Here is a 24,529-nt window from a genome sequence, read left to right as displayed (position 1 = left end):
ATTTTGTTCAGTTTCCTCCATTCAGTGTCTTAAAACAGTGCCTGGCACGATGAGGGGCTCAAAAAATATTTAAGTGGATGAAGACTTCTGTCTAGTCTAGCCCTTTGATAATAGATCATGCAAGATAATGTGCTCTTTCTTGTCATCAGAGTCTTCAGAAATGTGAGTTCTATGTAATATTAGCATCGAAGTAGATGTAAAATCACTATTGAAAATTATAGCCCTAAAGTTTCTCTTTAAAACAGATACTGTTTAGAAGGAACTGAGTATAATCTTTTTAAATGTCCACCTTTTCCCCACAATAGCAGGAGACAGTTGAGATTGTGGCGAATTTGACCTTGGGGGGTTTACTCTATTGGTTCATGCTAATCAAGGTTATTCTGCTATAATAAGCAACCCCTCAGTTCTGGTGGCTTAATACAGCAAGGTTTTTTCTTTCTCACATTACTTATCCAACTTGGATTACTAGGGAGGTAGAAAGAGGAGCTCTGCTCAAATAGCCACATTAGGACTGGAACTAATGGGTGCTCCACTGGACAATTGCGGGGCACCTTGACTGATGTAGGGACACCTGGAGAATCCCATGCATCTCCTCCTTTCTTGGCCAGGATGACAAGCACCACTTATACCTGTAGGTCACTGGCCAGAACCCCATCACACGGCCTCACCTAATGCAAGGTATCTGAGTGACATGGAAGAGCAGGTGGGATTTTTGGAGGGCACCACTTTTTCTACCACAGATAATCTCCACAGAGGTAGTTTAAAAGTCTAAATATTTATATGTCGATATGTAGAGGATCCCCTTTGGAACCATGGGGATATGGAACCCCCTAGAAAGTAAACTCGTGTTGACACCACGGGGGATAGAGTAGCTTGGTCATGGCTTGCAAAAGCTATCAATGTAACTGATATGATAAAATGATAGGAAGAGTATCAAATAGGAAATGGATTGGATCTTTAGTGTCATGTCTGGTCCCAATAAATGTAGGCTGTCACTGCTGTTATGGTACAAAACAATGAAAGGTCTGTCTGCTATTAGGAGAAACATTTTATGAATTGATGTCAACAGTCATTTCTCATATCATATATTAGAACATTGTAAGGGAAAAATGGTTATTTCACTTTTCTAGATTGGTGTCATACACAGTAACATTTGTTGTACCTTTTAAAATATTTTGTTGGTTGTCCTGTAGATCCCCGGACTTCCCGCACTATAGCCCACATGAAATGACACTTCACATATGTGAATAACATGCCAGGTTCTAGATTTTCATATTGATTAAAGAGGTTCTCTTTGGTATTTTTCTTTTTAACCAAAAAAGTCCATTCTCTTTTTTTTTTGAGGGACATTTCTCATGGAATAATGGGTCATATTAGGTTAAGTTTAGGAAACTTGTGTTTATCAAGCTGTCTACATATCTGTTAAAAGAATTTCACATCTATAAATAAATAAGCTTATTTTTCCATGGTGCCAGAGAGATAGTGAAACTTTTGTATAAAAATATTTCTACCAGCTGAAATATCATGATTGTTATTCTAATATTCCCTCCACAAATACTTAGTGAACTATGTGTCTGTTTTAGAAAGTTAGGGTAGATATTTTATTTTTTTCTTGCTTCTTGAGAACTTCAATAACAACAAAAGTAGATTTGATTTTAATATGTATATCTTAAGATTTCTTTGGACCAGTACTAATAACATGAAAATAAATTTGGGATACCAATCACTGAACAAATGTAGGATTGGACAAAAGATAGTATTTAGAAAGTCTTAGTTCTTATCCTTCCAGTTTCCCCAAACCAAGCTACATACTCTTTCCCATATTCTCCTGTTTGATGAAGGACATCCCATTCATCCAGGTGGCTAAGCCAGAGCCTGGCTTCATCTTATTCTTTCTGCACCTCAAAGTCACATGTAATTAAGTGTGTCCTGTAGTTTTTAGTCCCGAAATACTTCTTGATTCCCCTCCCTCTGCCCTATTGTTTCTCTGCCAGTGCAGGTCATGTTCAGTCTCCCTGCAGTGATCTGTCTGTAATCTACACCTGGTGTTATCATTCCCCTGATTAAAAGTCTTTGGTGGTTTCCCATCCATCAGGATAGAGTTCAAAGTCCTGAGAGTTGGAAATACTTCTTTTCAGGATCTCACCCTTGCCTGCCTTTCTGGCCTCAATTCTTATTACCTGTCTGTACACCATCTGAACCCAAGGCATTAAAAATGACTTCCACTTCCTCCAGAATATCCTATTCTCTCTTGCTGTCTTTCCATTGTAAATGCTATTCTTACTGCCTTCAACACAAAAACACAATCCCCAATTCCCAGTTCCTCAACTTCTACTCATCTCTTAATTGGCAGTGACTCCTTCTGGAAGCCATCCTGTAATTCCTGGTCAGTTAGGCAGCCCACGCTCTCTGCTCTCACAGCACAGTCTAGCCCTCTAACAGCATGTCACACATTATCAGAATTGTGGTTTTCCTTGCTTGCCTTCTTCACTGCTTTGCTCTTTGAGGATATTAATTGTGTTTTCTTTGTCTATTTATTTTTTATACTGAGAAAATTAAAAAACACAGAAAAAAGAAATACCCACAGTCCTGTCTCTTAGAAATAACAACTTTTGACATGTCGTGTTTTCTTTTTCTCACCAAAGAAATAAAACAAAATACAACTCACCTCTATCTCTACCCTAAATCCTACTCCTCTTCTGCCTCTCTTATAGGAAAGCACCATCATGGGTTTGTGGCCATTTTCCTTTCCACTAAAAATACTTTTACATATGTATTATATATACATAGTCAATATTGACATTTATATTTTTACAATTTTTAAAATGGTTTTGTACATTCCGTAAGATACTACTTGCAATTTTATTTTAATATTATGCCCATATGTATAGGTCTCAAAAACACTGAGTGAATATGTCAAGATGTAGAATGTTAAATACATTTTAATTTCTGTCAATTTTATGAGTGAAAATGATATATCATTGTGGTCTTCATTTACCTTTTTGATTAATAATGGATTGAGCTTTTTCCCATTGGTCCGTCAGATGCTGCTGACTCTGAATTTCCTGTAAATTCATGTTTTTCCCCCCCAGAGAATGAAAAAGTGAATGTTCACAGGCTTGAGGAAGTGGGAGTATTCTATTATGCATAGGCAGGCAGTGTGGTCAGTAAACATTGTATTGTGAAAGAATGATAGAAGGAGAGGACAGTGAGGGAGATGGAAGAACACACTGCTGAGAAGCTTGGATTTTATCATCTGTTTATGGAAATTTATTGATGGACTCTAACTAGAAGAGCAACAGCTTCAGAGCTGGTTTTTAAAAAATGAGCTTTGAAGGATGCTTTGGAGGTCAAGGCAGTAGGGAAGCAAGAAAAGGGCTTAGAAAAATATTGCAGTGGACCAGACAAGAAATGGTAATGGTCTGAAATGAGCAGAGGGAGTGGAGAGAAATGACTGCACTTGCCATTTATTTAGGAAGTTGAATTTCAGGGATTTGGGTCAAGTACACAGGTAAGTATTTTGTGCACATAATACAGATATTAGTTGTGACATTTACTTAATATGTACCACTGATAGTTATTTTTCCTTCATTAAACTGAAAATTAAGGAAATCAAACCCTATTGAATATTGTCCTATGTTCATCATTTTATATCCAGTGCTAATACATAAAAAATTGTACAGTAGGGTTTCCCTGGTGGCGCAGTGGTTGAGAGTCTGCCTGCCGATGCAGGGGACACGGGTTCGTGCCCCAGTCCGGGAAGATCCCAAATGCCGCAGAGCGGCTTGGCCCGTGAGTCATGGCCGCTGGGCCTGCGCGTCTGGAGCCTGTGCTCCGCAACGGGAGAGGCCACAACAGTGAGAGGCCGGCGTACCGCAAAATAAAAAAACAAAAAAAACAAAAAAGTGTACAGTGAATAAATATAATAGATACATGCACGACTACCTGAAATTTGCAGTGTAGTTATTCTTGCCAATTCCACCTTTTCCTTTCCTATCTTTCAGTCCTTCTCATTTCCCCGTGCCCCGATATGGTTAACCGCTACATCATTCTGTTTTGTTTTATTTTGTTTTCTGCTGTGATGCTGGGACAATTCAGAACTACTAGCAAATTCTCATGTTTAGTCGGACATGATCTTTTTCTGTTCATCAGCTGCTCACATTCTTGCTGTGCTGTAGTCACTATGTATAACCGATTTGACTAATGCCTCCTCATTCCTGGCAGATGTTTGAAAACTTACTTTTCTCATTAAGGACCCATTCACATGTATTTAAACGTGAAGATCTTTAGAAACAAGTATCTGGATGTGAACTCCCTCTGCTACTCTCCTTTTCTCTAAACTTCTCATTTTCTCTGTTCAAAACATGGCTGTTTCAACTTTCTGGACACCTCTAAAGGAAAAATGCTGTGCCTACAAATTCTGCAGGATCAAATTACAAATTTCTCAGAGTAAAAACCATTTTTCTGTGGAAGAAACAAAGTTTCTTTCTAGAGATGAAAAATTTAATGAAGTTTTTGCGATGGGAAAGAGAGACGTTTCTCACGAATCTTACTGGGGTTTCCATCTGAATTTCTCTGTAATTTAATCTTGATAGTCAGTTTAGATGGTGACAGACATGGTTTAGTTAAATTTTATTTGATTCCTTAGTTTTCGGGGGTGGAGTACTTAGGGGGGTAGTTTTCAGGGGGCTGTGTTTGTATTACAAAACAACATAAGTTTCCTATATACACCTTGGGAATCACTTGACTGCATTGAATCAGGATGGAAAATAGACTCATGAATATTTCAAAGTTTATTAGAAACTATCATTTTCTTGCTCTTCTGTGTAGATCTTCTACAAATTAATTAGTAGGTCTGAAATACATGATTTTTATTATGCAAAGACTGTATCACTTTTTATTCATTTGATATAAATCATAATATAGTGTCTTGTAAGTACAGCTTTTAAAAAACTCTTGTTCATCGCCTGCCTCATTCTTTTTAGATTTATGTTCATGATGTTCATGGTCCTGAATGTGGAATGGGTCTGTCTGAAGGAAAGTGGGTCAGATGGTTGCTTGTGCCGATTGAGGAGAAACTGATAGCTTCCTGGGCTTTTTTGAAGGGTGCTATTTTATAATACGGATTAGTCAAGGTTTACAGTGCTGTTACCAGCCTGAACACTTCAAACCACTATGCAATTTTAAACTATTCAGTGCTTATGGCAAAATTCTGCTCTTTTGATGTTGCGACAGGAGTAGACATTTTATTGGAAAGTGAGGCAAAAATAAAGACAAAAACATTGGATGATTGTGGGGAGGGGATTGACTTTAATAAGAAAGTTTGACTCAAGATCTAAAAGTGTCAACAAAATGGCACACAAAAACAAAGTAAAACTTCGGTTTGGAGCCCACTGGAGAATCTGACATTAATCCTCCAATATTTAAAAAATGTTTTATTATGGAAAATTTCAAACATAAAGAATAGAGAATATAGTATAAAAAACTTCTCAAGTACACATTAGTCACTTCAATAAGCACTACTCATCACCTAGTCTTTTTTTTAAACATCTTTATAGGAGTATAATTGCTTTACAATGGTGTGCTAGTTTCTGCTGTATAACAAAGTGAATCAGCTATACATATACATATATCCCCATATACATATACATATATCCCCATATGGGGATATATGTATATGTATACTCCCTCTTGCGTCTCCCTCCCACCCTCCCTATCCTACCCCTCCAGGTGGTCACAAAGCACCGAGCTGATCTCCCTGTGCTATGCGGCTGCTTCCCACTAGCTATCTATTTTACATTTGGTAGTGTATATATGTCCATGCCACTCTCTCACTTCGTCCCAGCTTACCCTTCTAGTCTTTTTTTTAAATCTGAAACCCTACTGACTATCCTCTTTCCTCACTGGATTCTTTTGAAGGAAATCCTGGATATCTTATCATATAATCTGTAATCTGCAAATATGTAAGAATGCATCTCTAAAAGACAAAGATTATTTTTAAAAACATAATCCCAATATCATTATACACTAAAAAGTAAACAATAATTATGTTTTATCATCAAATAGTCAGTGATGATCTAACATTCCTTTTTAATATATTTGCTGGAATACTTATATAAAGAAAAGCTTTCCATCATTGACTATTTTTTTTAACCCCAGCTAGAGTTCACACAGGAAAACAGATTAAATACTTGATATTTTGGGTGTACGTCAATCCCAATCTTCCAGTTTATCCCTCCCTGCCCCTTACCCACTGGTAACCGTGTTTGTTTTCTACATCTGTAACTCTATTTCCATTTTGTAGATAAGTTCATTTGTACCTTTTTTGTAGATTCCACGAATCTTTTTGAATTCATGGATTTTGAACATATTTGATGTCCTTCAATTCATTGTAGTTATCCCTATCAATGCTTAAATTGCCCCACCTTTGTCTGGTGGGAGTGTTTTCAACTTGGCTTTTTTATAGTCTTTACAGCTCAATTTTCTTTGCTATTTTCTGTGCTGTCTGGCATATGAAGATGTTGCAGGATTGTCTTGCTTGTGTCTTACTCTTAGAAACAGTCATTCCACAGAGGAACTCTGGTCCTTGTAGTGGGAAATGATATTAATAGGCCACATCTAGGCCTGTAGGGCAATCCACTGTTAATATGTCGGTAGTTTTTAGGTCTTGCAGCGGCTCATGTGGGAAATATGTATTTTTTGATAGTGAAAATACATCATGAGTTCATGCTGGTATGTCCATTTAGGATAATGGGGCTATGTTTAATTTTTTATATTTTATATTGTATCTATTTTCTCATTTACTGAAAGCTTTTATTCCTAATAATTTATTTGCTCTGTCATGCTATCTCTCTGTCTGTATATGTACTTTTAGAATAATACCAATATTATCATATACAACATAGTTACTGAAATTATTTTAAAAAAATTCCTAGTCATTAGTTTGTACTTCTGAAACATCCCACTAGACATGTGCAGTGAAATTACCTTTCTTAAAAAAATATTCACCTGAAAAAATGTTTATGTGGTTAAGCTACCAACTCTAATCACAGCTTCATTTGTTTTATGTGATTTTTTGCTTTAAGGCATTACAATTTTTCTTTTTTTTTTTTTTTGGCTGCGTTGGGTCTTCGTCGCTACGCGTGGGCTTTCTCTAGTTGTGGTGAGCAGGGGCTACTCTTTGTTGTGGCATGCGGGCTTCTCCCTGCGGTGGTTTCTCTTGTTGTGGAGGACGGGCTCTAGGCGTGCGAGCTTTGGTAGCTGCGGCAGGTGGGCTCAGTAGTTGCGGTGCACAGGCTCTAGGACTCAGGCTCAGTACTTGTGGCATACGGGCTTAGTTGCTCCATGGCATGTGGGATCTTCCTGGACTAAGGATTGAATCTGTGTCCCCTGCATTGGCAGGTGGATTCTTAACCACTGTGCCACCAGGGAAGTCCGGGCATTACAATTTTTAAAGTTTTGTTTTTTTTCATAAAAATGTAGAACTTTTTCATAGTTCCAAAGTCAAATCTATGAAATAAAGGTATGTTCAGGGAAAACTAGACTCTGTCTATCCATCCTGTTTATTCTCTCCCTTATGTGTCACCATTTTCTTTAGTTTTGGGTTACCTTTACATTTTGAGGGGAATGTCTCAAAATAGTTTTTACAAAGAATCCACTTAAGGGTATTTTTTCCAGTCTTTTGCTACTACAAAAGTAGATTGCAGGCAATTGTTTTGTGTATGTCTCTTTTATATGTTTTTCACTATGTATTTAAATAGATTCCTAAAAGTGTGATTACTCAGTCAAAGGGTGAACGTGAATATAAATTAATTAGATATTGTCAAATTCTTCCTCTCTGTGTGGGTATGACCATTTTCCAATTTCAAGACCAGTATATGATAGTGTATTTTTCCTGCAGATTATCTAACAAATCATGTGTCTAAATTTTATGTTCCAAAGCTTCTGAGGGTACGTCTGATGGTTAGGGAAGAGGAAAAAGGGAAAACTCAATTTGAAGGGAACAGTCCTGGACTTGAAGTTAAAAGATCCAGGTTCAATTCCTGGCCTGTCAATGACTACGTTTTTGACTTTAGACGGGTTAGTTAACTTATTTCATTTGTTCCATAGGTCTGTTGTGAAGACTGTGTCAACTGAAAGAAAAATGCACAACTTGAGAGTTGTGAGTTAAGTTTTATTTGGGGCAAAATGAGGACTATAGCCCGGGGGATAGCATTTCAGATAGCTCTGAGAAACAGCTCCTAAGAGGCAGGTGGGAAGGTCAGTATATATGTGATTTTTGTGAAAGGGGAGTACATGCAATCAAGCACACATTTTTGCAGAAGGTTGCTGTTACCCTTGTGAAGATTACTGCTAGTCACGAGGAGCAGACGTCACCATGAAGGATTTTAGTGCCTTTCTAGGTTCAAGGAGATGCAAGAATTTGGCTTATAAAATCTTATCCTGAATATATCTAACTATCTGAAGACCTATTCTGCAAGTTTTTCCCAGAGCACAGAGGGCCTCACTCCTGATCTCCACCCTGAACTCCTTTCAGGGGGTGTTGAAGGTCAGCAGCTGCAGCAGCTCATAGTTTAATCCTTTTAGAGGTAGATGGCAAGTTCCAGTTTGTACTTGACAATTGAATGAGGTGATATTATGAAATATATGATAGAATACCTTATCATATTAGTTACTCAGCATGCAATTTTCAAATGTAAAGCAATTGAGATTTTTTAAACTATTTGGAAATTTCTAACAGTGTTTTGATGAGAACAGAAAAGGGGATATCTATTACTGACCAATGATTTTAGGATCACCACTATCCTAGATGTTATGATAATCTCTAGTGCCCCTTCCAAAGGCCAAAGTCGATGTGGAACAATAATTAAAATAATAATAAATATGTATTACATTTAAAACTTACATGCCAAACACTTTTCCTGAATTAAAAATTATATAATTATAATTATCACAAAACTCTGTAAATATAGAGATTAACCCCATTTGACAGGTAAGTAAACTGGGTAAGAAAGGCTTAGTGATTGCACAAGTTCATGTAGCTACTATGGTTGAATCAACTTTTGAAATCGACAGTCTGCAAGTGTACGTGCATGGGAGTGTGTGTGTGTGTGTGTGTGTGTGTGTGTATTTGGATGTTTGGGTTTGAGGGAAGAAAAAGTTCAGTTCAAGAAATCAAAACCAGTTCAGTGCCTTATAGATAGTATGACTATTCTTGTTTGCCCAGGACCGTGCCGGTTTACACTTCATATCCTGATACAACTGCTAGTAGCACCAACATTCATTCTTAGAAGTTACCCTACTTAGGAGTAAAAAGAGGCTATAACCCTGTAGGCAATTTGTGAAGTGGCTTAATGTTATAGTTGTTCAAAGAGTTTAGTGGAAGAATCTTCTCTCCTAAATTAAAGAAAGACCATTGAAAACATCACCCTCCTGGTGGGTGGTCTGCTAACTTCTTTATAGTACCTGGGGGTTAATTCAGCCTGCAGCTGTGATAAACATCGCCTTAGAGTTTAGGTCTCTAGTGGAGCTCAGTCTGAAGTTGTAGAGAAGAAAAAGAGCACGCTGCTCTCTATGCTGGTCACTGATTCCTCACATTTTAACAATCTATGTATTCCCAGGGCTTAGATTAGTGCTTGGCACAAACTGATCACTTAATGTTTTTTGAATAAATGAATGACCCTTAATTGGTCTCTTGCTACTGTGATGGAAATAAAGTTAGCTTAACCAGAGTACTCACTTAAGTTGAATACTCACCTAAATATTTACATTCATATTAATTCGCCCTCTTTTTTCAGAGAAAAATGTCACCAACTTGAACTGGAAATGCCTTTTTCAAATTATGTCACTATATTTGTTTTTTTAAAGGAAAATCAGGAACCAGTGTAACTCATTTGTCAGCCAAAGTCGTAGTTTGTTGGTTTTTTTTTTAATTCATTTTATTCAAGTATAGTTGATTTACAATATTGTGTTAATTTCTGCTGTACAGCAAAGTTATTCAGTTATACATATATATATTCTTTTTCATTTTCTTTTCCATTATGGTTTATCACAGGATATTGAGTATAGTTCCCTGTGTTATATAGTAGGACCTTGTTGTTTAGTCATAGCTTGGTTTTATTTTGCTTATTTACTTTATAATTTTTATTTGTGCAAGTACTGCTCAACATTTGATCTGATAATCAGTACTTGAAATGTTAGTCTATTTAGAGAGTGCACCATGTTGGGACAAGTGAAGGAGTTTTAAAAGGGGGCATGACAATGCAAATTTAGTGGAAAAAAAATAAAGTGTCCACTTGTTAATGAAATAGGCTTGCTAGTGCCAAACCAATGCACAGGCTATGAAAATGTGATCCTGGGCAAGTAACATTTTATTTTCTCCATCAAATGCATTTTTTGATAAAAAATAAACACATTAGGTATGGACAAATGTTTTACTAAAGAAGTTTTAGGTATTAAACAAAACCTGCTAGGCCAGCCTAAGACTAAGGCACTATAATAATGTACATTACATATGCTACCATGGGCATGAGAAGGGATCAGGGGGCACGGAGCCCAGTACTGCGTAAGCATTGCCTGGACAATTAAATAGTGATTGGTATTCTCATAAGTGCTCAGAATTTAGAATAAATTAGAAATATTTTTTTTCTTTAAGTCTTTGAAATCATAGGACTAAGAGAAATTTGGTTCTCCACGTTTATTTTCTATGTTGATGGAGATTAAGTTTCATCTGAGTTGAGCCAAATAAATTAAAACTGAAGCATTTGATTTAGAAAACTCAGAAATTTCTTCATGCTAAAGTTGTTCATTTATCGAGTCTATTAGATTCACTTCAAATTAATAGGATATGGAATAAAAATGAAATTATCCTTTCCTAGTCAATTAAATGAAAAACAGGACAAAATTGTTCTATAAAGTAATATTGAGTTTCTAGAAGTGAAAGGATTGTCTTCACAAAAGCATTTTATAAAGAATGGCAGTGGTGGTGATGTGTGGATGTAGGTTGCTTAAAAATAATGATTATCTAGAAGATATTATGACTATGTGAGTCTGGCTTCTTGGATTTTATAATATTTAGTTAAACAAGTTTGTTGATACTTTATATATATATATATATATATATATATGTATTTTAAATTACTGAAATAGGGCTCCATCCTTCAAAATTTTAACAACTGAATTGTAGTAAAGCATATACATGTGAAACATTTGTTCTAAAATTTAAAAACTGTAAAAATTAAATATAAATTATGAGGATGGAGTAATGCAGAGAAGAATCATGTGAACTTAATTTCTTTTGAGTGAGTGAAATCATGCATGGTGCTCATATATGCTCAGTTGATACAACATCAGTTTACAAAATAGCATTCAAATAGCCTGCATGGGCTAAGTAAGAATAGACCTTTGAATTCGTGTCAAAATTCTTGTTGTACCTTTGCTAGCTGGCTACTAGAAAGCAAGACATTTTCCTCTCATGCCTCAGGTACTCTGCCTATTAAATCTATGCCTCACAGAGCTGTCCTAAGAATTACAGATAATACATACAAGGACCTGGCACATAATAAGAGCTTATAAAATGTAACTTACTATTTTTCACTTCACATCAAACTTCATTGATATTTATAAAAGCCAGTTTTCTAGATAATTTTGCTGAATAGAACTAAGAGTAGTTATAAATGTTTATTATTTTTAAACGCTTTCTATTTATTATGGCCACTGCTGAAATATTACTAAACTCAAAGCTCTAGCACAAGCCAGGATATCTCATATAGCTTTGTTTCAGAGAAGTGTTTATCAGGCTTCCGCAGCACACAATATGTAGTTAGCGTTTTTTATTTTTCAGCTCTTCCTTGGCCTGTCCTTTTCAGAAAAAATATTATTCTCTTTTGTATTTCCTGTTGGTTCCCTGAAGGGTGTAATTATTCTAATTATTGATTATTGATGGTTTAATTAGGGACTATTTTATTGTAACTCATAGGAATAAAACAACAACAAATGAGATGCAAGTGAAACATCTCAGAAATGTGTATCTAACAAAGAAAACATATATCTTCAAATATGAACATGCATTTAGAGCCTGGCTGGCTGCCCGAGCTCCTAATAAGTTGTTCTGTGCTTCAACTTCCTATTATAATAGATCCTGCTAATGGAAGCTCTGGGTCCACAGCTAGAGGTAATAACACCCAATAGAGTTTTGTGTCTGGGAAGAAGTGGACTTCTTTGTGGTGAGCTTATTAAATATTTATTGGTTTGCCTTAAGCCAAGTACATGGTAAAAGACTAGTTTGTATTTTTGTTTTGTTTTCAAGCAGGCCACTTTGACTCTTATTTATCTTGCCTTAATCAGAGAGTTCATTGTTGAAAGCTTTAATCTGAAATACTTTCATTGTGTGTTGTTTGTTACCTAAAACAAATGAGCTAAAATTAGTTTTTAATTGAGCTGCGAGGACTTGTCAGTACATAAATCACACAATATCGTATATTTCTATATATGCATAAAGAGGATATTTTAATCAGCATGGGTTCCTGTATTTAAAGGTTGAAAGAACTAGTCTACAGATCTAAGAATGTAGGTATTAAAAATGCTTTTTAATCATTATAAAGGGGACAATTTCAATGTTATTTCTTTAATGTTGGGTAGAAGATTGTGATTCAATCAGTTTAAACAAGTATAAACATAGAGATGATCATTTAGGTTGAATTTTGGTTCAAAAAGAATGAATTCTTGGGATTTGGGGTATTGCACAATCTGTCCCGTACAAAGGGAAAAATCACCTTGTGATTTTTGTTTATTTTTTTTCCTGAGAGCAGAATCCTGCTAGGAAGCTTACTTTATTCTCCTAGGTTTGCTTCCTTCTACTTTTTTTTCTCCCCTAATAATGATGACTGGTTTACAAATAGAAATTTGTATCAATTGACATAGCCCTTTTTCCTCTGCTGTCCTGAAATATGAAACACTCTATTGCTATATTTTGGTAAAACTAGTGCTCCCCAAAATGTAAATGGATGAAAATACTACAATCTATTATGGAAGCAAAAACATCTTCATATTTGCTTTACAAATTTTTCAAAGTAAAATACAGTAATGTTGGTATAATAACAAAAATTCATTTTAGAATTCTTCACAATAAATTGAAGAAGGTAAAGCAATCTGCTTCTCATATTAAATAGTGAAGCAAAAAGCACGATTTAAAAAAACTCTTCCTGTTTTGTTAGAATACAAAAGTCTGTGACAGTTGCTGACTTCTTTAAGAAACCCTTCAGGAGAAACTTACGGTTGGCTATGAAACCTATTTTAAGATAAAATAAAATGATATTGGAATTACATACCTAATTCATTGGTGAAATATTTGAGCAAACTGACCATTTAAGTTTTAATTTTCAAAAGTATTTCCTGTGTACTCTTGACATCTGTACATCTGTTTAATTTCCAGTGAAAGCAAAACCCTGGAATTAGGCTCATTTGAATATTAACTTGAGAAATGCATTCATGGTCTAGTAATTTTCTTTTATGTCCACATTATTTTAAATCACAGCATGAATTTGCTACTGTATTCTATGGCCAGAGCATGTTTATTGTGAATTATTTAACCCTTTTTATATTATAGCATATAGTATAGAATAATTGACATAATCAACTGTTTAAAAATTTTAATGCAGTGATAGAGCCTTGGCATTTATAGATTTACCCTATACAGTTACAAATCTTTCAGTTTAAGATATTTGTGAGAAATCTCCAAGGTGTGTAATACACTTTGAAATTTTTAAGGACAGTAATTTTTGCTCTGACTTCAGTTATTGGCAGCCAGTAAGTGAGTCCAGCTGACTACACAGTACCAACATAGCAGTGTGGTTGTCAGTTAATTAACACCTTATATTAACTTTTAAAAAGTTATAAAAACTTTGTTTCATAGCAGGAAGTGGTACCTAAAAAGAAGTTCAACTTCTAGTCATTTAAATTTTTTATGTATTATGAGATTTGTGATCCCAAGATATATCCCTCAAGAATGTTATGGTTTTACTGAAGTTAGAGACATTTCTTGTTCTGTGATCAGATTATTTCAGGAGTTGATATGTAGCCCTCCATTAAATGAGAAATGTTGCAAATTAGAAATAGTTTGCAACTATAAGGCATTCAAATAATTATCATCTTTGATAAAAATCTTTTTTTTTTTTTTTTTTTGCAGTTTAGGGTATCTGGATATGAGACCCAGGAATTGTCACTTAAGGAGAACTACACACACACACACACACACACACACACACACACACACACATACACATCATGCTTTCACATTTAAATTTAAATAACACGTCTATATTCTACAGTATCCAATTACATTTATGTTCAGTGAAGAGTAGGAAGAGTGTAATTCCTGACTAGCTAGGTTAGGGTAAGAAGAAACCAATATTTTGTGCAATAACATTTCAGTGTTTCCACATGGCTTTTGTCCTTTTTGTCTTCACTGTTTGTTGACAGTTTTGTTTTAGATACTTCATGTGTATCACCTCATTGAATCTACTGCTGTGAAGAGAAAACTATAAACTTGGGACAGTGTCAAAGTAAGGTCCAATTCTCAGTTATGTACAAGGCTGTCCAAAAGTAGAATGGAAATTTCATTTAAGATAGCAGAATGTTTTTTTTTTAATAAAAGTATTTTGGGTTTCATATGCCAAATACATCGCTGGTACTACTTAATTTCTCTACCTGTCAATGAGAACCATCCCGGAGATACACTGCAAAATCTTTCTGCAGATGAAATCACTGAACCCCAGCAGTGAGTGCCATGGATTATTTATTTTAAATGACAACAGCCACATTTTTATGCACATGTATCGATCGTGCCAAAAACATCCTGACTGGAAAGCTGAAGAGAAAAAAAGTACTCTCTTTTTCGTATGAAAACATTACTAGCAGCAGAAACTGGAAAATGATCCACCAGGAGTTTAGATATAATGTAGATGGAGCCTGACTTAACAATGAGTGAACAGTTACTTCTCACAAATTTCAGTAACGTTGTCTTGACAGTGGTTCTGGGTGCCTTCGTGTTGCTAGGCAACTCAAAAGGGGATGGGAAATTTACACTCAAATTTATATATGTTAGATTTTATACATATTATATTGAGAATATATTACACACATCATTACAGGCTAGTTGTACATTTCTGTTCTCTTTTGTGTGAGCTTTTCAGCATATACATGAAAGACACTCTTACCTGCATCCTTGCTCCCCCCTTTTTTTGAAAATTAACATAGCCCTAATATACACATTGTTATGGTTGACTATTCTGGCTACATGAAAGAAAATATGTAGCTTTTTTGATGCAGAAATAATAGTTTTTTAAAAAACATAAACTTTACAATGTGTGTGTGTGTGTGTTCGTGCGGGGGTGGGGGGAGGCAGTGTTTTTTAAACAAGAAATCTATGAAGGAAAGTAGTGTCTTTGTTCCACATGTTCCTCTCATTTAATTACTATGATTAATAGACTCAGAGAAAAATTAATAGAAAGTTTAAATCCAGTGAGATATTACAGGTCCAAACTGTGGCTATTTTAATTAAAGACTAATCAGCTTGGGCTTTTTGAGCAATACTCTGTGGTGTTTAATAAACTGGTAGCCTAATTTCAAGTGGGAGTATTATACTTGAGAACTGGAGTGGTTTTGTGAATCAAATTTTAAGAGTTAATGCTATGTCAATGCTAAGAACCAGAGAATTAGATATTTATGACAGAAGAGCTTTAAGGAATGGTGCATAATGGATTGTGACATCTGAAACTGCTGAAAATTGATGGACCAAATCAAAAGGATAGATTAGGAATCTCTGTCGTATGATTACACACCTGTAACTGTGAGAAGGACAGGTGAGAAAAGCAAGGAATACCAAGGATTTTTATTTCAAGGAAGACTCCCAGGATTTGGGGTATCCGTTATCTTATTAGTTTACTCAATTTCCAACTAGCTGAATGGTCCAAATTTGTGAATGAAGATGTTTTTAGTGTATCACACCAAGGTTATGGAACCATTCCAGGACAGTAGGCCAGAGTTTATAATACCTATGCTAAAGGAATACTAAAGGGATGGAATCTGATCTATTTAGAGTCTGATACACTTTGAGTTTCTTATGGTAGTTTGAATCAATATTGAGCTGAGAGCTTTTTGTTTATTTATTTGTATTGTTACCATTTGATCGAACCTATGTAGTTTTATCTTTGAAACTGAAGATTAAATTGGGTGTAAGTTCCACTGTATATTTTACCAAGATTACTTTTAAAAATAACATTTATTATACAAATCCTGATCACATATTTATTATAGTCTTCTACCCCATAGAAGTTTAGAGATAGTTAAAAAGTATCCTCATGGGTATAGTTTTATGGGCAGAGAAAATAAAGAACATGTAAAAGTTTATCACATTGAATTATATATAGTCAATACAAATTATTTTCTGAGTGAAAGTTCTCATAGATATTATGTCAGATAATATATGTATTTGACATAATTCTATTATACTTAGCATAATACTGTATTTACCTGGATAGTTAAAGAAGATTTCTGTAGGATGAAGTTAAGAGGGTTGATAAGAACCTGATATTTGGTAGAGAAATCCCATGATTCGTTAGATTTGTGACTCATCAATGACATATTCAATTACTTAATATTTGTGAATTTCAGAATTTATTGTAAATATTATGATTTAGCGTATCTTTGTTATTTCATAGTTTAAATCTGATTCTCTTATAGATGAATTTCTGGGTTCTATCTATATTTTTCATGCTACTTTAATTTTAATTTTCAAAAATTGAATTCAGGTATCATTTTCCTTATTATATGCTATCAAACAACCCACTTGACTGGTTTTTCTTTTTTTTGGTTAGTGAATTTTTATGTTATTACCAGTTTTTACATTAAAATACATTTATATGCCTTAATTTCTCTTAGTTATATTGACCAAAATAAGAGTATAATTAGTAGACTTGGTATACACTGATTTTTTTTTTGTATAGATGGCTAAATAAATATTGAACTCTTTTTTTTACTGTTTTTCTTTATTTTTTCCTTTCTAAATCAATTTTTATTTGTTCATTTATTTTTCTTCCTTTATATTGAGATTTAATTGATATATAGCACTGTATAATTTTAAGGTGTACAGCATAATTTGACTCACATACATCATGAAATGATTATAACAATAAATTTAGTGAACATCCATCATCTCATATAAGTACAAAATTAAATAAATAGAAAAAAATTTTTGAGTGTGATGAGAACTATTAGGATTTGTTCTCTTAACAACTTTTGTGTTTAACATACAGCAGTGTTTATATTTATCATGATTTTTACATTCCTAGTACTTATGTATCTTATAACTGGAACTTTTAGCACCTTTTGATGGCCTTCATCCAGTTCCACCCCCCCTTTCTTTTTGGTTTTTTTTTTTTTTTTTTACTATTTTTAGATTTTTGACATGTATATAGTCAAACCTTACTCTCCTATTACTTCCCTTTTATTCATTCTATTAATTTGTGTATGAATTTAATATTTGCTAATATGTAATATAAAAGCGAAAAAACAGATAAGGGCATTTGTCCTTATGGAGCTTATAAGTCTAATGCAGGAGATAGCCAGTAAGTAATTAAACAATATAACTATATATACAGTTAGTTCTAAGAAGGAAATAAACAAGACAATGTAATAGAAAGTCATTGTGTCAAGTTATTTTAGATGAAATGGCCAGAGAAGACTGTATGTCGAGGTGACATTGCAGCTGAGAGAAGGATGAGAGAGAGGCTGGCAAGTCAAGAGTTGGGGAGATAAGCTCACAAGGCAGAATGGTGAAAAAGTGGATAGGCATAATAGTAAGAAAGGGTTTGGTGGGTTCAAGATATGGCCAGTGTGACTAGGGTAAAGTAAGGGAGTCAAGGTTGGAACTGTAGGTACAAGCTGACTATTCAAGAGTTCATACCTGTGATAAGATGCTCAAATTTTCCAGTGATTTTTAAGTAAAAGAATGAAGCAGCTTTCTTAAAAGAGAAATGGAGTTGAGGAGGTTTGTAATGCAGTGGTTTTAAGGATGGATCATGGAATCATTAAGCCTGGGAGGAGGGAATGATGGCAGGAAAGAGAGGATGGGTAAGAGAAAGGACCATGACTTGTTGTAATGCGGTACAAGAGTAAGTGAGCTGAAAGGATGAGGTGGTGTGGTGAATTCCAGGTCTAGGGAGGAGCCCTGAGGGTGGGTACTGGAGATGGAGAGGCATAAAAGAGGTTGATGAGGAAGTCAAGGACCTGAACACTGGGTGAGTCACATGTGTAGATTTTGCTGTTACACAAGGAGAGGTGGGAAGGAAGATGAATCAGAAACCATGTCTTTAAAATGCCTGGAAGGTGGTTTTATGAAAGCAGTGGGGGATGTAGTAGGTGGTATAGCTTGATGATAGAAGCTTCAAATAAGCTGAGATTTCTGGAGGGAAAGAGAAAATTGATTTGGTAGTAGCAGCAAAGAGGAGCAAGGTGGACATGTAAACTACTGCTACGTCTTGAAACATTTTAGAAAAATAGGTTTCCAAATCAGAGGTAGGATGATGGTGGTTATTTTCAGTCAAATACAGTCATGTCTCAATACTCATTGCTTTACACCCATATGTATTTCTGAACAATTTAGCAAGGATGTATTTCTGTGAGAGCAGGGATCATGTTTGTTTTGTGGACTGTTGAATCATCGGAGCCTAACATATTGTCCTCTTAGTAAATACAGTTTGACTGAAATTAATTGACTAAATTGTAAACTGAGTTTCTTGTTTTTCTTACTTTGATTTTAATTTGCAAACTAAGAACAATGTACTTTTCTTATTTTCTGACTTTATTTCTAATTCTTTTTCTTATATTCTATTATAGTATATGCTCATATTTTGACACATTCTAATTATTGTCAAATTATAAACACAATATCTTTTTGACGTTTCATAATCTGTTATATGGAATTTAACACATTTCCCACTAAACTCATTTCAGGACATATTTATAGTTAGTGCTTGTTGACACAGTTTCACCCTGGTTTCAATTTATGTGATCCAGATTTTCAAGTGAAATCTTAAGGAATTATCAGATTCCTCGGTAACATTCAAAACTTCTATAAAATATCTGCTGAGTTGTCAGAAATTTATTTTGGAAAGAAAAAATATACTGGAAAGAAAATTCTACTTTAATGTGTGTTATTTTATATAAAAACTTCTATAAGTTATGATTTACTGTCCTTTTTGTGTAAAAATGCAGAGGTTTCTTTCCCAGAGTTTATTCTCAGTGTTTATGTTAGCTGCTGAGGTTAGGTTTGTGTAAGGCAGTGAGTTTAAGTTCTCCCTCATTTTTCTCTCCATCCCCCCTTCCTTCTTTCTTTGTTTTCTTCCTTCTTCATTAATTTTTATAGATAACACACCTCACATTTTTCTTCTAGGAGGAGGGGATAATGATTGCTCCATTCTTAGCCCACTCAAATATCTCAGCCTTGAAATAAAAAAAAAAATGATTTACTAACGTTATCCATTGTCGTTTTTTTTTTTTTTTTAATGGCCATAACAGCAGCATTTTCCTGTCAGGCCTGATTTTTTTTTTTAATTAATTAATTTATTTTTGGCTGTGTTGGGTCTTTGTTGCCGCGCCAGGGTTTCTCTAGTTGTGGCGAGCAGGGGCCATTCTTTCGTTGCGGTGCTCGGGCTTCTCATTGCAGTGGCTTTTCTTGTTGCAGAGCATGGGCTCTAGATGCGCAGGTTTCAGTCGTTGCAGCCCATGGGCTAAGTAGTTGCGGCTCACAGGCTCTAGAGTGCAAGCTCAGTAGTTGTGGTGCGTGGGCTTAGTTGCTCCATGGCATGTGGGATCTTCCCAGACCAGGGTTTGAACCCGTGTCCCCTGCATTGGCAAGCGGATTCTTAACCACTGTACCACCAGGGAAGCCCTATTGTGCTTTATATAATAAGATAATATAAAGAAAACCTGCTTTTTTAGCATTTTACTTTTAATTTTTTAAAATTAATTTTTATTGCCTTTACAATGTTGTGTTAGTTTCTTGCTGTACAGCAAAGTGAATCAGTCATAAGTATACATATATCCACTATTTTTTAGATTTCCTTTCCATTTAGGTCACTACAGAGCATTGAGTAGAGTTCCCTGTGCTATACAGTAGGTTCTCATTAGTTATCTATTTTATACATAGTAGTGTATGTATGTCAGTCTCAATCTCCCAATTCATCCCATCGCCCCCTTCCCCGCCTTGGTAACCGTAAGTTTGTTCTCTACATCTGTGACTCTGTTTCTGCTTTGCAAATAAGTTTATCGGTACCATTATTCTAGATTCCACATATAAGCGATATTGTACATTTGTTCTTCTCTTTCTGACTTATTTCACTCTGTATCTGCCCTCCAAAAGGAGGAACAGGTGAGGATTATCCTACCTGATGATTTTTTTAGCACTTTAATTAATTAATTAATTAATTTTTAATATTTATTTATTTGGCTGCACCAAGTCTTTTTTTTAACATCTTTATTGGAGTATAATTGCTTTACAATGGTGTGTTAGTTTCTGCTTTATAACAAAGTGAATCAGTTATACATATACATATGTTCCCATATCTCTTCCCTCTTGCGTCTCCCTCCCTCCCACCCTCCCTATCTCACGCCTCTAGGTGGTCACAAACCACCGAGCTGATCTCCCTGTGCTATGCGACTGCTTCCCACTAGCTATCTATTTTACGTTTGGTAGTGTATATATGTCCATGCCACTCTCTCACTTTGTCCCATCTTACCCTTCCCCCTCCCCATATCCTCAAGTCCATTATCTAGTAGGTCTGTGTCTTTATTCCCATCTTGCCCCTAGGTTCTTCATAACTTTTTTTTTTTTTCTCCTTAGGTTCCATATATATGTGTTAGCATACGGTATTTGTTTTTCTCTTTCTGACTTACTTCACTCTGTATGACAGACTCTAGGTCCATCTCCCTCACTACAAATAACTCAATTTCGTTTCTTTTTATGGCTGAGTAATATTCCATTGTATATATGTGCCACATCTTCTTTATCCATTCATCTGTTGATGGACACTTAGATTGCTTCCATGTCCTGGCTATTTAGCATTTTAATACTGGTATTTTACTAAATTTTTGAGTAATTGATAACTTGTTGACTTCTCATTACTTTAAAATATTTCCAATAATTTAATAGTAATTGTACAATTTAAATTAATTCCAGTTCGTATGCTAAATACACAGAGACTAATAAATTGTTGTTGAAGGAATAATTACAATAGTTTCATTCTAGAAAAGTTTTCCAGTTATTCTGTAGCTCTGTAGATTGATCCAAAGATGCCTCAACTCAAGGGAAAGACTATATCTATATTATATATAATTGTATATGTATGTATAATTTTTGTGTTTCTGTCCCTTTTTATATTTATTTATCTACCTATTAGCTCCATATTTCTAGTTTTTGTTAGGGGAGATCCTGTTTTCAAGTGTTTCCTATTCTTATGCTTTTTCTTCAGAACTATCTGTTTGAGATTTATTGTATTTTTAAAGAAAAGATATGTAAGTGTGATATAATTATTCTTATGTTTTGGTTAAAAAAAAAAAGAACCTAAGATTGAAAAGTGCCCATCAGTGTCTCGGATGGCAAAGCCTAATGTTAGGTATTTATCATAAATGCCTAACGATCAGTATTTAATCAGTCTATAATTAAATATATAATATTGGCAGCAGATAACACAGGCTAGGTAAGAACCAACTTGTAAAGTGTTTAAAATGTGATCTTCGATTATTGAAACCCAGAGACATGTCATTTGTGGTTGTGATCATATATAGGAAATTGTATTGTTCTCTGCATAACACTTTTGTAGAATTTTAATGTGAAATTTTAAAGTGCTTTTTGCTAAGAGTTTAGTGTCTTTTTACTACTTGTGTTACCAGATTTCTTTTAGGAAGAAATGGGTGATAATCTTATTTTGTTTTAGCTGCCTTAAACATACTTGTTTCGATCATAGAGGCTGCACTAGTCATTGTGACCTCTCATTTCTTCCTCTATATTCCTGATCTTGATGAAGAGCCCCATTCACCCATTATCCACATCACAAGCCATACCATGGAGCCCGCTTTTACAGTTGCCATCCACTCAGCCACCAAGTGCTGTGGGTATTGCCTCTGACATCTTTCTAAAAGCCTTCTGCTTCTTTCCAGTCCTACAGCCATTACCTTCATTCAAAATCTAAATATTTCTTCCTTTGATTTCTGAACAGCTTCTTAAGTTAGTCAGTCATCTGCCACCCTTTCTTCCTTCTCCCATTCTCACATCTCTGTTGCTTAATATTCTCCTAAGGATGCCATGGTCTCCAATTTAAAGTTTATATGGGAACTTTTAGTAAGGCAGGCATCTCCTTTATAATCTGGTCCCTGTTCATCAGCCCAACTTAATCTTTGACACGCCTTGCATTGACACGCTGCACTCTTGCCATGCTGAGTGCTTTGTGGTTATTGCACAGTGAACTTGCATACACTTTCTCAAAGGTTGCCCCTTCTGCCTCCCTTCTCCTAAACTTCCTATTATTTGCATGGGCAACATGTCCTCACCTTTTAAGAATTTCCTGAAATTATCCCCTGATGTCCTAATCTTTTAACAGTCACCATTCTGGACTACAGAGGTCTTTGTATTTATGTTATTAATCACATGATATTGCCACTGAAGGTTTGTGGCTGTTTCCCATCATGGGCTTAGGTAGCTCTGTGGAGAGCTCAGGGGAAGCAATCTTGGAAGGGGGCCAAGGAGACTTGTCTCTAAGATGCAGTGGCAGCACAGTGTTTTACTTAGATTGTACTGATTCGAGATGGTTTTAGGGAAGCTCAGAGATATTACCAAGGAAAGGCGAAGTATGAGGGATGCTAAGCAACTCCTGGCGCCACCGCTGCAGTTTCATCCACAATGGAGTGAACTCCTGGAAAACAGGGGCTATGTCTGTGATCTGTGTGTCCCCTGAGCACCACATGGTGTTTGGCAAACATTGTCTGCTGGTACATAGTAGGTTCTTAAATGTTAAGTGAATTGGGGATCCTAGATGCTATTCATGGAACCGTATTAAATTGCTTTCAAAAAATAATTTCTCTGTAGCATTGGAATCTATTTAAAATACATCCTTTTTTCCAAATGAAATGTCTGATCCATGCTATTTGATTAAGATATGTGGGCTCAAACAGGATTCCCAAAGTGTTGCCACGTGTATGTAAATCACACACGAATAGCTAGTCTAACATTCTATTCACTGAGGGAGATTTAGTGAAAGGAATCGCTTTGGCCAGTGCTTTTCTGATGGAGGAATACATCAGAAATATTAACAGCCGGCTTTCTCCATTTTAGGCTGCCATTTTTTCCTAAGAGCTGCTACACATCAAGTATACCCAAATTGCCTTTCTGAAATACGGGAACACAAGTGTACTGTCAGTGAAATGGTCTGTGTTGATTAGTTTGTCTTTGGGGTACAGTTGACTCATCAGGTGATGGAGATGCTGCTGGCATTTCACGCAACCTGCCGTGGTGTGCTGGCTTTATTGGCTTCCTAGCAGCGACACTGACACAAATTGTCAGATTTTATGGGCAGTTTTAAACCTAATGAAATACATTCTATGAAATTTCCCTCACCATTTTAGTAGCTGTACAGTTTGAAAGAAAAGAACTAAGGTACACAACACATGATAGTTCAGGACTGAAATAATGGAAGACAGTGACAACATGCTTATTTTGTTCTTGCACATGGTGTCATTACCTGCACGATGGGATACTGATGCTGTCTCAGAGGCTGGCATTAATCTTTGTGCCAAAGCTTGCAGAAACCCTGCATGCATTCACTGATGCAAGCGTTGCTGTCCATCTTTTTGATCTTAAGATTACTCCTTTGGGATATAAGGTAATATAAGGCTGCCAGACTTTAAAAAAAGAATTCAAAGTTAGTGAAGGTAAGAGATGCTCATTTTCTTCCAGTACTGAAAATTAACTACAAAGCCACATAAGAATTTACATCCATCATCCTATTTCATCATAACACTGGGAGAGTGGAAATATAGTTAGTCCTGTTATACCAATGAGAACTAAAAGTTTTGCTCGTATTTGGTCCCAGGTCTACAAGAATCCAAAGATGTAGGTTTAATTAGTACTATATAGAGTCTCCTAACAAAGCAGTTGTTTTACTAAAGTCTTGCTGTTTGTTCAATCTAGATTCAAAAAAATTCTATCTCCACATGTAAAGGAATGCTGAGAAAAATATGCATTCAAAGATAGCTTATCTTTTCATTTTTTCTACCTCTTAAAGTATTCCCTAAATAGCGATAGAGTCAAGATCTGTATATTGCCAGGACCTTTGGCGGGGAAAGATGACTTTTTGGATAGAATCACTTGTAGGAATTTTCCAAATGATTCACACAGAATCAACTTAATCTTCTGGAAAACATTGTAGGGACCATAAATACATATTGTACCCAGGATGTAGAGTGCTTACTGCAGTGT

The 24,529-nt window shown here is 35.4% G+C and overlaps 1 protein-coding gene and 1 non-coding gene across 2 annotated transcripts in view; one reads left to right on the top strand and one right to left on the bottom strand.

The window, feature by feature from the left end:
- The window catches only part of LAMA2 (laminin subunit alpha 2), a 607,678-nt gene that overhangs the window by 97,402 nt on the left and 485,747 nt on the right, over positions 1-24,529 (top strand). The gene's annotated exons all lie outside the window — the stretch shown is intronic.
- On the bottom strand, positions 20,304-20,451 carry LOC117197209 (U8 small nucleolar RNA). Its single transcript, XR_004477747.1, has one exon. It is a non-coding gene; the product is annotated as a U8 small nucleolar RNA (small nucleolar RNA).

Source organism: Orcinus orca, chromosome 12 (genome assembly GCF_937001465.1).
Source record: "Orcinus orca chromosome 12, mOrcOrc1.1, whole genome shotgun sequence".
In the NCBI taxonomy this organism is placed as follows: Eukaryota; Metazoa; Chordata; class Mammalia; order Artiodactyla; family Delphinidae; genus Orcinus; species Orcinus orca.
Note: the sequence above shows the minus strand (reverse complement) of the source record. Positions and strands in the feature narration are given on the sequence as shown.